The 15090-nt window shown below is 36.8% G+C and overlaps 1 protein-coding gene across 2 annotated transcripts in view; it reads left to right on the top strand.

Annotated features, from left to right (window-relative positions):
- CADM2 (cell adhesion molecule 2) overlaps nt 1-15090 on the top strand; it is a 1116362-nt gene that overhangs the window by 592642 nt on the left and 508630 nt on the right. The window lies entirely within an intron of this gene.

Raw genomic sequence — 15090 nt, forward strand, 5'->3', positions numbered from 1 at the left:
AATCATGCCATCTCCCTCTCTTTCCCCTTGCTGAAAGACATAGGAGGCTTTTCAGCCTTCTGTCTTTTTCAGCTCCCCCTCCCTTGTTCTTTTGTTTTCAAAGCTGATCAGAAATAAGATATCCTAAATATATATTATATTGCTAACATTAGAAGGGCTCACAGAAATTAAAATAACACTACTATTATTAAATTATACACAGATAAAATTAATTGGATAAAAGATAATAAAAGGATGGAAGTGGTAGTAAATTGAGTTGCAGATATCAGCTGCAGCTGACTCACAGACATCAGAAGACTACGATGAGAATTGCATTGATAAGGTAATTTCCCTGCTTAATAAAGAAAAGATTACAGAGTCAAATGTAAAAAAGTGAGCCAAATAAGGCCAAAGAAGGTAAATAGCATCGTAAATAATTCAAGAAGTAGTCAGTGGGCAAAAAAATATTTTGAGAAATGTAAGCCAAGACTATGTATATATAGCAGAGAAATATCTGTCAAACACCATCTTTTTCAATCACAGTGTTTTATATTTGATGTCTATAGAAAGTATTTGTTTTTTATTTTGTAAGCTTTTTGTGGTTAAAATGAAATAAAAGAAATTCATTTTTCTTGTTTTTTAATGTCTGGAAGTAGGAATTCAAGCTAATAAACAAAATATATTGTGTTGTGTTGAATTTATACTAGTTTGATGTATTTATATATACATCAAAAGTATTGAATTAATGAAAATTAAATATTTGTTATGTTGATGCAAAATTTCATTTGAAAACTGCTTTTTTTTTTCAGGCTGGTGATAGCAGATCTGTAATATAATATCTAACAAATGGATAGTTCTTTGCAAATATTTGTTCAGTGCTAAGCACTTGGAAATTTTGGCATGGTGATTTCATAAAATTCAAGCTGCTATTTATGATTGTTTGAATTATACAGTGCGATGGATGGCAGCAATTAACCAAGAAAATATGAAGTGAAATATCCAAATAATTAAATCAGAGGCTAAGCTGTAATTACATATTGAAAATCCACTTGCAACATTTAATAATTCAGCAAGACTTGCATTATTTTTTGTCATAGAGAGCTGTTTGATATTGTGGGAGAAAAAAGTTCACCTTGCAATCAGAAACCCTAGCTTCTGCTGTCAACTTCAAAACTACCCCACTCAGTGTCCGATTCTGTCACAGATTCTCTAGTTTTAATATAGGAAGGGAATTTGTGACTGCTTAGGCCCTTTTCAGCTCAAAAAATGTTAGGAGTCACTGTAACACATGTAAGAACAACCAATCCTGTGTAAAAACAACCTACCACGAAGTTGAATCTCTACTTTAGTCAACATGTGATGCATTATTTAGACTTAGGACAGGGATCATTGGTGCTCATTTTCATTAAGACAATCAGTTTTTGGATGAAAATTTAAAACTCCAGCAAAAATCTTAACATGGAGATCACAAGTCATCTACACAGTCACAGAGTTGGCTTCTAGAACATGTTGGCCACGTAGGTAAGCTAACCACTACCCCAGGCCATTCAGTGTTAGAACGCAGGACAGGTTCAGCTGAACCTTAGATGGATAACTGCTGTACGATATGGAAGTTAACAGATAATTTACTTTTATGTTTAACCTGATTTCAGTGGTCACTCCTCAGTTGTAAACTAGCCTGTGTCACTTACTAGCTGTGTTAACTAGAGCCAGTTATTTAGCTTTTCAACATTACTTTCTCTATTTATGAAATGGAAAAATAGTTCCCACTTCACAGTGTGCCAGAATGACTAAGGAAATAATGCCCTTCATGGGGGTTTATCATAATGCTCACCAGACAACAAATGCTCGATAACTGATTCATTGTTTTGATAGAAGGTATTCGCTGTAGAGGGAAAATACCATCAGAGATGAGGAGTGTATGACATGGACAAATTAATTTACATCCTCTCCTATCATATCCCCTAAATGATTACTTTGCTAAGGAGACTGAATCCGTGGAGTTTCTAGATTTTCTCTCCCCAGTGAATTTTCTCATTTCCATTTGTTTGCATTTTGTGCTTTCACAAATATTCAACAGTAAACTTTAAGAATCTGAGTACTGCTCAAGCTTTATGCATCCTTTCTAAGTTAGACCAAACAGCTTATCTTTGTTCCACAGAATAGCATACGGTACATAGAGTGTTGGCTATTACAGAGAAAGGCTCTAACTCTGCTTGAGAAGATTAAGACACCACTGAAAAATGAACCCTTTGTTTAACCACATACTAGGCAGAACACAGTCCTAGGAAATGACTGCTTCCTGCTGCCTTTGCTGTGGCTCTGAGGCCTGCCCGAAAGCCACTGCCACTCACTTACTGTCAAACACCTCTCTGGGCTCGGGAGCGGCACTGCCGCACGACTGATAATTTTCTACTATTGAAAAGAGAAGTGGACAGTCCCACAGCACCGTGCTGTCCGTCTTGTGGGAAAACCTACCAGGAGAGGCTCCCATTATTTAGTTGAAGCCAATATAGAAAGAATACAGAAAGTCATAGAATTCATTTCAGACCCTTTTTTATTTTTTTCTTGGATTTCAAAATAATCATAATGAAGATTTCTAAGATTTTGGAAGGGCCTTAAATAGAATGCACTGTCTATTTCTGTTCCCTGGGAACACTGTAGACGGTGTGTGGTGTGAGGCTGCAGGCCTCAGACCTTCTCTGTGGCACTATTAAAATAAACAGGTACTGCCTTGTTAAACCACAGGTGATTTAGATTTCAAGTTGCTGACAGTTTGCTTGGAACTCTCATTTAATCCTCATATTTATCCGAAAGCTCTACTTATTTCACCCTCTTTCATTGGGCTTGAGCTGTGTCATGTTATGACCTCAGAGATAACATGCCATAGTCTAAGATGCTTAGCTAATATGAAACTGTTCTAGCCTGTGGCTTTGCCTAAGGATAAATGTGTGCCACCCGGCCAACATGAAGGAGAAATTTGCAGTAGTGAGAGCTCAACAGTCTAATTAATTATTTAGAGGTTTCAAGGGGAAAAAGAAGTCTAGAGTCCCAGAGTTCCCATTTGCAATGCATTAAACAATCAGAATAATAATAAGAAACAGCAGAGAGAGACTGTCCTGGCTGTCTGGAATGTGTGGGATGTAATTTGAAGACCCAAATTAGAAATAACCTAGGATCTTAAGGACAGTTTTAAGGCTGAAGGTTACAGGAAGGCAAGTCTTTCTAGAATTGCAATACTATTTTTTCCTTCTTTTGTCTTTAGTTTTGTATCTTCAAATGTCTGTAGAGCTTTACTGCCTTGCTTCTAAATTGCCTTCATGTATTAGAAGTCTTTGGCTGAGCATATAATTAGAGTCCAAATGTGAACACGAAGGAGAAAGGTGTCTAATAAAGTAAGTGGCAAATGTGAATTTATTAAAAGTAGGTCATGTCATACATTGTAATAGCCTTCTGTGGCATATCTCCTAAGTTAGGAAATAAAAGTAATGAAAGATACTGCATGCTTAAGTTCAAAAAATGCATTTGTTATAGTGCTACATAATAGATGCCTATAAATTAATTGGATAAATACCTGAAAGAAAACCTGGTCCTATAAAGCCAAGTAAGCATAATAAATGTATGGCCTCTAAGTGGAAAGCTGCAGGAGGAGTCTCAAGGGGTCAGTATTAGCACATATTAAGTATTTTGTTAATTATATGCTCACATCTGTGTAATATATTTTCTGATACAAAAATCAAATTAGCCAGAAAACAGACAGAAGGGCAGAGCAACCCGCAGAGTTAACAGAAGTGGGATGAAAGTCATAATGAATATAAACTAATATTAAGATAAAGAATATACAACAGGCAAATGCAACAGGAGAACCAGTCTGGAAAACAACAAATTGAGACACGTGTCTGATACACACAGGTGTTTGCGGTTAATTTTGAAACAGTGTCTATATAAGAACAATTGCATGCATACGAGAAATAACAAGAACTATAGATATCTAGACATCATCTCCTACCAGAGTTTGCGACAGACTTTCAGGAAGTGAATGATGAGTAGATGAACATTAAGCAATAATAACAAATACTTGGTGAAAGAGGAAACACAAATGGCTAATCAACATTTTAATGTTTATACTCTGTGATTATTAATATATTTAAAGGTCTTTTTTATATTTATTTATTTATTTATTGAGACAGAGTCTTGCTCTGTCACCCAGGCTGGAGTGCAATGGTACTATTTCGGCTCACTGCAACCTCTGCCTCCCCGGTTCAAGTGATTGTCCTGCTTCAGCGTTCCAAGTAGCTGGGATTACGGGTCTGTGCCACCATGCCTGGCTTTTTTTTTTTTTTTCTTTTTTTTTTTTTTTTTGTATTTTTAGTGGAGACAGGATTTCACCATGTTGGCCAGGCTGTTTTCAAACTCCTGGCCTCAAGTGATTTGCCCGCCTCAGCTTCCCACAGTGCTGGGATTACAGGCGTGAGTCACCACGTAAAGGTCTTTTTTTTTTTTTTTTTTTTTTTTTTTTTGAGACGGAGTCTGGCTGTGTCGCCCAGGCTGGAGTGAGTGGCCGGATCTCAGCTCACTGCAAGCTCCGCCCCCCGGGTTCCCGCCATTCTCCTGCCTCAGCCTCCCAAGTAGCTGGGACCACAGGTGCCACCACCACGCCCGGCTAATTTTTTGTATTTTTAATAGAGACAGGGTTTCACGGTGTTAGCCAGCATGGTCTCGATCTCCTGACCTCGTGATCCACCCGCCTCAGCCTCCCAAAGTGCTGGGATTACAGGCGTGAGCCAACACGCCTAGCCAAGGTTTTTTTTTTTTTTTAATGAAAAATGAGCAAATAAAAAATGACAATAGTAACAGCTAACACATGTATTTCTATACGTCAGATATTGTACTATGTGACATAATATAATTTATTTCATAATCCCAACAATCTTAGGAGGCAAATACTATGACCGTCTTTTACTGATGAGTTAGGGAGTAGTGAGTGAGTAGTCCAAAGGTACACACCTGTAATGGTGGAATTAGAATTTGAACTCAAGCATTCTGCCCCTGCATTTCTGCCCTAGTTTATTACATTTTACTGACCTATCCAGCATTTCTGGAGCTGAAAAGATGTGGGGTGCATTGTGTATTTTGAATTCAAGGACAGTAAGCCATGTATTGGTTCTGATGTAGTTCAGTTAAAAATTGCTTAAGTATTTGATATGGGAAAGAGATTCACAGTTTATGTCCATTTTCCATTGATGGAGATCAGTAGTTCCCAATGTGTGGTCCCCACAACAGCAGAACAGCAATACCTGGGCTACTACAATTGCAAATTCTCAGTTCCTAACCTAGATGTATTGAATCAGAAATTTGCGGCTGGGACTCCTGCTGTTTCTACAGTTCCTCTGGGTGAGTCTGGTACACTCTCAAATTTGGGAATCACTGATGTAGATAACACGAACTCTTTTCTAGTGGCAAATTAGCTCACCACAAATTAAAGAAAATTATTCTTTGTATTTCCTAAATTTATATTCAAGATTCTAAGAGCAACTAATTGTGTTCCTGTGTCCAAAAACCCTATTCTCACCAAAATGTTTCCATTACTCTGGATCAAAAGACAAAGCCTCTTAACTTTATCTAAAATACTTGGCTTTCTTACTCCCCTACCTTCCTCTCCCGTCTCATGGTGAACTAGACTCTTCTTTCCACTCTCATTTCCAGCCACAGGCCACTCAATCCTTACTGGTCAAATCATTTCACTACACAGGTGTTTTGTATATGGCTTTCCCAAATTTGTTAATCATATTTTTTACTTCTCTACTGAACTCCATCCAGTTCAGTCATAGATTTTAATGTAGTTTTGTTGTTATTGTTGTTTTGTTTTGTTTTGTTTTGTTTTGTTTTGAGACAAGGTCTCACTCTGTTACTCAGGCTGGAGTGTAGTGGTGTGATTTTGGTTCACTGCAACCTCAACCTCCAAGGTTCAAGCAATCTTCCCACCTCAGACTCTCAAGAAGCTGGGACTGCAGGTGTGCCCCACCATGCTCAGTTGATTTTTTATTTTTGTAGAGACGAGGTTTCTCTACGTTGCCCAGGCTGGTCTCCAACTCTTGGGCTCAAGAGAGCCTCCTACCTCAGCCTCCCAAAGTGCTTCCATTACAGGCGTGGGCCTAGTATTCATTTTCTTAGCAATCTTTCAGCAATTTCTGTGATAAGCAAGTCCTTATTACTCTTGTGACTGCTAGGACCTCTCTCTTAAAGCTTGTATTGCAGTTGCACTTTTATAATTTTTTTAATAATTTCTAAGATTAATACTGTCCATCTATCCTGCTTGGATTGTGGTCTTCATTTAGTTAGGTACCATAAGTAGCCTTTGATCATGTGGTGATTCACTGAATAAGTGAATGCATACATTTCTCTCACTGAATGCATACATTTCACTGCACTGGAGTGCAGTGACCGGATCTTGGCTCACTGCAAGCTCCGCCTCCCGGGTTTATGCCATTCTCCTGCCTCAGCCTCCCGAGTAGCTGGGACTACAGGCGCCCGCCACCTGGCCAGGCTAGTTTTTTTTTTTTTTTTTCTTTTGTATTTTTTTAGTAGAGACGGGGTTTCACCGGGTTAGCCAGGATGGTCTTGATCTCCTGACCTCGTGATCCGCCCGTCTCGGCCTCCCAAAGTGCTGGGATTACAGGCTTGAGCCACCGCGCCTGGCCCATTTTATTTCTTTAAAGTTCCAAGCATGGCATGGTTTTTCATGAATTAGAAAATTGATATTTTGTCTTTTCAAAAATCAGGGTTAAAGGGTTAAAGGGTTGTCTACTTAAAACACATTTTCTATTCTTTTATTAAAAAATATATATAGAACTGAGTGCATTATCCATGAAGCTGTTCATCTTTTTTAATAGCAGTACTAACACAACACAAGGCAATCCTTTTTAGAGTTCCTAATTGAAAAATCTAATGTAAACTCTGTACTCTTTTTATCAAAAACATTTCCTACTCGGTATATAATTTCATAGAAATCACAGACTTGCTGAAGTCCATGTAAATCCACTATTTTAGATAGTTTTATCCTATGACAATTCAATTTTGTCCTGTTTCAAATTGTGTTTTACTTACAGTTATTCATTTGGACAAAGATGAAGATAATTCCTGAATTAATAATTAAAATCTTTTTGTGGTTGCATACATTTTTTTACACATTAAAGTTTTCATATTTGTAGGATCCATCTTAAAAAATAAAGGACCATACAATATAATCACTATTTTAACATTTCATGATTCCTGAGTAGAAAAGGGGCCTGGCTAAGTAAACGTCATTTCTAGAATTCTAAAACTTTAGAGATACAAAATACTTTAGACGTGAGTTATCTAGACATTTAATTTAAGGGTGATAGACCTGAAGCCTAAATATGATAATTGACTCATTAAAGATCAAACAATTAGGAGGCAGAACCAAAATTAGAGCTCAGGTCTATGACATTTGACTATGACATTTAAAAAATAATTTGAAGACAGGTGTACTTTATTAAATATCAGAATCCATAAAACTTACAATAATTAAATCACTTTGAAAACTTTTTTTTTTTTTTTTTTTTTTTTTTTTTTTTTTTTTTTTGAGGCATGGTTTTTGCTCTTGTCGCCCAGGCTGGATGCAGTGGCCGGATCTCAGCTCACTGCAAGCTCCGCCTCCCGGGTTCCCGCCATTCTCCTGCCTCAGCCTCCCGAGTAGCTGGGACCACAGGCGCCGCCACCTCGCCCGGCTAATGTTTTGTATTTTTAGTAGAGAAGGGGTTTCACCGTGTTAGCCAGTATGGTCTCAATCTCCTGACCTCGTGATCCTCCTGCTTCGGCCTCCCAAAGTGTTGGAATTAGAGGCCTGAGTCACCGCACCCGGCCCTTGTTTTGTTTTTTGAGCCGGAGTCTCGCTCTGTCGCCCAGGCTGGAGTACAGTGCTGTGATCTCAGCTCACTGCAAGCTCCGCTTCCGGGGTTCAAGCGATTCTCCTGCCTCAGCCTCCCGAGTAGCTGGGGCTACAGGCGCCGCCACCACGCCCAGCTAATCCCCCTGCCTCGGCCTCCCAAAGTCCTGGGATTACAGGTGTGAGCTTCCATTCCTGGCCTCTTAGTGTTTTGTTTTCTTTTCTTTTCTTTTGTTTTTATAAGATTTTTAAGTTTTTGACTACATATGTCTTGGAGTATGTAGTCAATTTTTTTGAATTATGTTCTTACAATGAAAATAAAATTATTCACCAAAATAAATAAATAAATAATACTAGGGATCTCTAAGTCAGTAAATAACTGACCAAGAGAAAAACAAAACAAAATATAATTGTCTATCTAAAACAGAGAATTGGAAATGGGAGCAAGAGTTATTAATGATGATGATACCTGCTTACCAAGCATCTACCATATATCAGTACTCTAGTTTATTGTGTTTTATTTCTGTTTTAAAAAAACAAGGCAGACATTCTTAATTGTATACAAGAAGAAGCTGAGCTTCCAGAAACATAGCTTTCCCAAGGATACATAATTGCTAACTTCTACAAGCCCTGGCTAATTTGGAGAAAAACCCGTTTGAGCCATTGTACTACACTATTTACTGTCACTTGGGACAATCGCTTATTTTGGCCTCCATTTCTATATAAAACAATAAAATTCTACATTCTACTTAACGGATAGGTATAAAATACATTTAAAAAACTTCTGATTATAATATTTTCCTACAGAGCAGTGGTCCTCAAGCTTTGGTGTACATAAGACTCCAGGAAGAGGATTTTTGAAAAGATCTCCCATTCAGCACTTACTGCCAGAGATTCTGATTCAGGAAGTCTTGTGTGGGAACTAGTAATCTGCATTCTCCTATGTGCATTCAGGTGTAAAGGTAGTCGACCCACTCACCTAGTAATTAAGACAACGATTAGACCATTAAGATAAGTATTATGAAAAAGATTCACCCTCTGCCTCCAGGAACAAAGATCCCTAAACCTTATCTTGAACAGGTGCATCCTGTGACAGATTATTTACACAGCTGTTTGAATCAGAAAAGCTCCAGAGTATTTGTTCTGAGTAAAAAGAAAAGTTATGGTATATGTTGGAATGAAAATCCCCATGTGGTAAATAAGTAACAAGTGTATCCCCTGATTATACTTCACAATTAATACTACCCGTGTTCCAAGGCAGCAGTCTCCAACATTTTGGCACCAGGGACCAGTTTTGTGGAAGACAATTTTTCCACAGAAGTAGGGAGGGTTCGTGGGTGAAGTAGGGGGTCGGGGGCGGCAGGTGATTTGGGGATGAAAGTGTTCCACCTCAGATCACCAGGCATTGCATTCTTGTAAGGAGTATGCAACTTTGCAGCCTAGACGCTTGGCATATGCAGTTCACAATAGGGTTCGTGCTCCTATGAGAATCTAATGCCGCCCCTGAATCTGACAGGAGGCGGAGTTCAGGCGGTAGTGCTGACTTGTTGGTCCGCAGCGCACCTCTGGCTGTGTTGCTTGGTTCCTAATAGGCCAAGGACCAGTACTGGTCCGCGGCTCAAGGGTTAGGGACCCCTGTTACAGGTGTTCTTGGATTTAAGAACTCAGCCACTGAGTAGATAAAAGAGACCAAAAATGAATGATAGACGCTTAATATGATTTGAAAGGTTTATTTTTTTCAAAATCAGCGTTAAGTAGAGATGTACAGGATGATAAATTATCATACCACTGCTAAAATGTGCATCTGTATAAAAGGGCATACATAAGTTTTTATTTAATTTACTTTAAAATTGACATGAGATTATTTTAATTTTACATGTCTTTACAGACATCATTTTTACTTTTAGCTTTGTGACAAGGTCTTGCTCTGTTGCCTAGGCTGGAGTGCAGTAGCGTGATCAGCTGACTGTAACCTCAAACTGCTGAGCTCAAGCAATCCTCCTACCTCAACCTCCTGAGTAACTGGGAGTACAGGTGGGCGCCACCATGCTCAGCTAGTACCTTTTTATTTGTCTTTTTTTTTTTTTTATACAGACTGGGTCTCACTGTGTTGCCAGGGATGGTCATGAACTCCCAGCCTCAAACCATCCTCTCACCTTGGCCTCCCAAAGTGTTGGAATAACAGGTGTGAGACCCTGCACCAGGCCCAACACATAATTTCTAACCACTGTATGAGTCAACTTAAAATCTGGTGATCTAGGGGAAAAAAAAAAAAAAAAATCTGTGTGTCACTGCTTTCACTGTGTTTTTTTTTTTTTTTTTTTTTTTTTTTTTTTTTTTTTTGAGACGGAGTCTCGCTCTGTCGCCCAGGCTGGAGTGCAGTGGCCGGATCTCAGCTCACTGCAAGCTCTGCCTCCCGGGTTTATGCCATTCTCCTGCCTCAGCCTCCCGAGTAGCTGGGACTACAGGCGCCCGCCACCTCGCCCGGCTAGTTTTTTGTATTTTTTAGTAGAGACGGGGTTTCACCGTGTTAGCCAGGATGGTCTCGATCTCCTGACCTTGTGATCCGCCCGTCTCGGCCTCCCAAAGTGCTGGGATTACAGGCTTGAGCCACTGCGCCCGGCCGATTCACTGTGTTTTTAAAAGTAAAGTAAAATGTAGTTAGGGCAAGTCATTCCAGTGTAATATTTATACCAATTATGTGAATATTTTATTTACAAAAAATGTGCTTTATAGGTTGTTTACACTATACTTAGCATGTGTTCACATGGTCTCAGGTAATCGCCAGCGTATTTGATGCTTTCCAGCAATTTAAAATAATCAATGTTGCTTCTGTCACACACCCCGTATCTTGGTTGGCATTTACAATGCAAAGTAACTGTTTTTCCACAAGATCTTAGTTGCTATTATTCTTAATTTAAAATAATTACTTGTCAGGATACTGACAAAAATAGTGACAAGGAAAAGGAGCTGGGTATATAATAGTATTAATTGTCTTTCAGTGTGATTTCATTGGTTTAATTTGAATATACTTTATATAACCAAAAGTAATTATATTGTCAGGTGATATGCATAAAATCCAGCAGAGATTTGAAATTTGATGTTATTTTTATTTGTACTCTAAGCCTAAATTATACTTTTGAATTTTTGTTCAATGTGTTTCCTAGAAAAAATAATAGTAAATTATATGAGACATAAAAATACCCTACAATTTTCTACTGAATACACCTTTAGGTTGCCATTTGTTCAAGGGATATTTTAAATCAGTTTTCTGAAGTTACATGTAAGAAAGGCTTCACGCATTGTCATTTCAATTAATTCTTTATTAATAAAAAATCTCATATATAAATTACACATATATATTTATATAGCTAGTTAATAGATCAGATTGTAATTCTTATTTTAGACATTGAAATAGATTTTAAATATATTTAACTAAAACCTAGAGTGAGTCATGAAATGTAACTAACATGTACTATCTGTATATCTTGTGTACATAACATATATATGATTTTATTTTATATAAAATTGTCCCTTGCACAACACAATGATTAGGGGCATTGACCCTCATGTAGTTGAAAATCTGTGTGTAACTTTTGACTCGCCAAAACTTAACTACTAATAGCCTACTGTTGACTGGAAGCCTTACCAATGACATAAACAGTAGATTAACCTATATTTCATGTTATATATATTATATACTGTAATCTTACAATTAGTAAGATTAACTTACAAAAGTAAGCTAGAGAAAAGAAAATGTTATTTAAAAGTCATAAGAAAGGAAATATATTTAGTATTCATATGGGGGAGGTTGGTCATCCTAAAGTTCTTCATCCTTGCCGTTTTCCTGTTGAATAGGCTTTGGAGGATGTGGAAGAAGAGGAGGTAGTCTTGCTGTATCAGAGGTGGCACAGGTGGAAGAAAATCCATATTTAAGTGCACCCACACAGTTCAAACCGCTTTTGTTCAATAGTCAACTCTATTTCAAGAGTATAATGTCAAAAACTACACTGTAATCTTCAAATGCTCATAGTTTACCTTAGATAATGTCTTAAGGTAAATTAAAAGAGCCATGGATTATCAATAATTTGTGAAATTCCGTGCAATTTTTAATGACAGCAGTTGTTATTTAAACCTTGAAACTTACCTCGAAACATTTTAATGCTCACCAACTCAGTTGAGAGAGAGCACAGACTGCTCCAGGTCAGCAGAGAAACGATTTATTTCACAATCTAGCTCTCTAAATAACTTTATATTCTCTCATTAAGAAGAACAGTACAGGAAATCATTTACTGATCATTTTACAATGCACATAATATCCTGTGCATGCTTAGGCAACTATATGTTGATTTACAAATCAGGACAGACATCAAAATTACTGAACTTAGAAAATAATTCACAGTGTCAATGTGAATAAATTTTTAGATTTTGACAATATATTTAGTGCAATGAAATAAGGTTCTTTTGTCATGAACAAATTTGAAAGGTATTCAAGCAGGACTCCTAAACCATTTACTCTGAATTATTGGCTTTATGATTTTAATACCATTTTCATGTCACTTTGTAGTAACCTTGTGACAGCATAACAAACACAAGAAAAAGAGATCAGTTATAAATTAGCAAGTATATTTTTTACCCTTTAGAGAAGCTAGGAGAAAATTATGTCACAATCAGATTTATCTTAATACATCTAGATTTTCTATAAAAATGAGTTGAAGTGATAAATAAAAATAAGTATAAACAAAAATTTGGGATAAAAACAACATACAAATGTATACACACATATATTTATGTGTATATAGATATAGCTGTAGATATATTTATTTGTAGCTAACAGGAATATTATATCTGCTACTTGTGAATATGAAAGAATAGAGAAATCGGAGAACAAAGTAGGAACGAAAATAAACAACTAACAGCTATTGAAAGAGTAGACTCAATTTTTCAAAATAATAGAAAATTTTAGGTTGAGGTTTTTCCCTGTTGATTTTCTTCCATTAAACCTTTTTATTTCTGAGCAGGAGTTTTTTGGAAAACTAGATAATATAATATATAAAAAAACAAAGATAATATATATATTTTACTAATGTAAAGTAAAATTTATTTAATAATATAAATTAAATAGAAAATGCATCCCACATTATGGTTTTCATAAGGGAGATAAGTTCACACATACAGCTGAAGCATTTTGTTGCAATGATAGTTTTATACTGTTGTGATGAGTATATTAACACACAAAATTATTCACCTCGTTGTGGAAGAGCCAATCCTCATTACTTTCAAAAAAGCTACAAATAGACAAATAGCTAATTCTGTCATTTTCAAGTTTAATATTTTGAGAACATTTAATCTATTAGTGAGTCCAGTTCTCATCCTGTGTCCTATGTGCCATGTCCACAAGACTCTATCTTTCATAAAGACGTTTTTCACTATTAATTTAACAGTTAGTAGATGTTACTCAAAATTCAATTTCATGCTTAAGCACATAGACATAAATCTACATTCGTAAAGAGAAAAACTGTTTTTAGACAAAGCATTTGAACATTAGGAAAAAGGAACAAATGACACCACTTTCAGGTAATTCTCCTTTTTACTTGTCTTCCTGTAAAACCTGTCCTAATTATATTTTAAGAAAGCAGATCACAAACCCTTCCTTGATGTGGGTGACTCTGTGAGTGTGTGTGTATAAGAGAGAGAGGCATTACGTTCTCTTTGTTTCTCAATCCACAGAATTATACACAGAAATGTATAAGTATGAATGTGATGCTCATTAGATAGAACAAAATTATTATAAGAAATATAAATATAACTGGAGGAAGAAGCCTGGCTCTGTTGCTCTCCATCTAAATTTTGTACCATAAGCCAAAGTTGGTTTAGCTTTCATGGTTTGCAGCAAATACCAAGATAGGTACCTCTATTTGGGAAATAGAAAAGAAACAGTAATTTCCTTTTTTTATTCATAATATATCATATTCATAATATCAGAATTATGATATTCATAATTATCATGGTGATTCTGTAACATAAAATCCTCAAAGAATGATTTTGTTTTTGTTTTTTTTTTTGAGACGGAGTCTCGCTCTGTGGCCCAGGCTGGAGTGCAGTGGCCGGATCTCAGCTCACTGCAAGCTCCGCCTCCCGGGTTCCCGCCATTCTCCTGCCTCAGCCTCCCGAGTAGCTGGGACTACAGGCGCCCGCCACCTCGCCCGGCTAGTTTTTTGTATTTTTTAGTAGAGACGGGGTTTCACCATGTTAGCCAGGATGGTCTCGATCTCCTGACCTCGTGATCCGCCCGTCTCGGCCTCCCAAAGTGCTGGGATTACAGGCTTGAGCCACTGCGCCCGGCCTCAAAGAATGATTTTTTCAAAATGGCTTTCAAAATATCAAATCAATACAGTTAATATGATAATATTTTTATTTATTACTAGACATGTTTATGCAGTGTATAAGTTAGAACCCTGCAGAATTACATTTATGGTTCTGATAATGCCATCATTTTTCAAAATAACATTTTCTAGACTATCTTCTATGTAAATGTGTGAATATTGGTACATTATAATCTTAGGACTATTTGTTAACAACAACCTCAGTTTTTATTACCCAGCTTGAGTCACCATTTCCTCTCCTTTTCAGTTTGGAGAAATGTTGATTGAAAAGCTATCCTAATATTTAGTATCTATGAGGTCCCATGCAGGGTGCAGATGGCATCTTAACCCCGTCCATATGTTTAAAGCATCTCATTCATTTGGAAATCTTACAGGCACCGAAACAATCATGGAGAGAAGTGGTCTTTAAATTTTAATTTTATCAAAATAAACCAGATCTCTTGTGTATAAACCATTGCCAAAAACGGATTTTCTTCAAACAGACAGCAAGCCAAACCCATTTGTAAAGGCCAAGGAAAAGACTGATAAGTATGCATTTGATTATATGAGAGCTAGATTGAATTATCTTTGTTTTGGCTATGCTATTTTTGTTGATGCGTACACTTTCTAGATTATTTTTAAATATCTCTCAAGTAGCTTGAGGCTTTTTTTCTAAGTACCTTTGTGTTTTACTCTCCATTTATTTAATTATCTGTTATGTTGTTATATACCATAAATTCAGGAACATATCTTGGATTAAAATACATTAAATATAAGCATATATATGTATACATATACCAATGTTTTATCCAAACCCTAACTAGTAATATTTTCATC

Source organism: Rhinopithecus roxellana, chromosome 1 (assembly GCF_007565055.1).
Source record: "Rhinopithecus roxellana isolate Shanxi Qingling chromosome 1, ASM756505v1, whole genome shotgun sequence".
Taxonomy (NCBI): Eukaryota; Metazoa; Chordata; class Mammalia; order Primates; family Cercopithecidae; genus Rhinopithecus; species Rhinopithecus roxellana.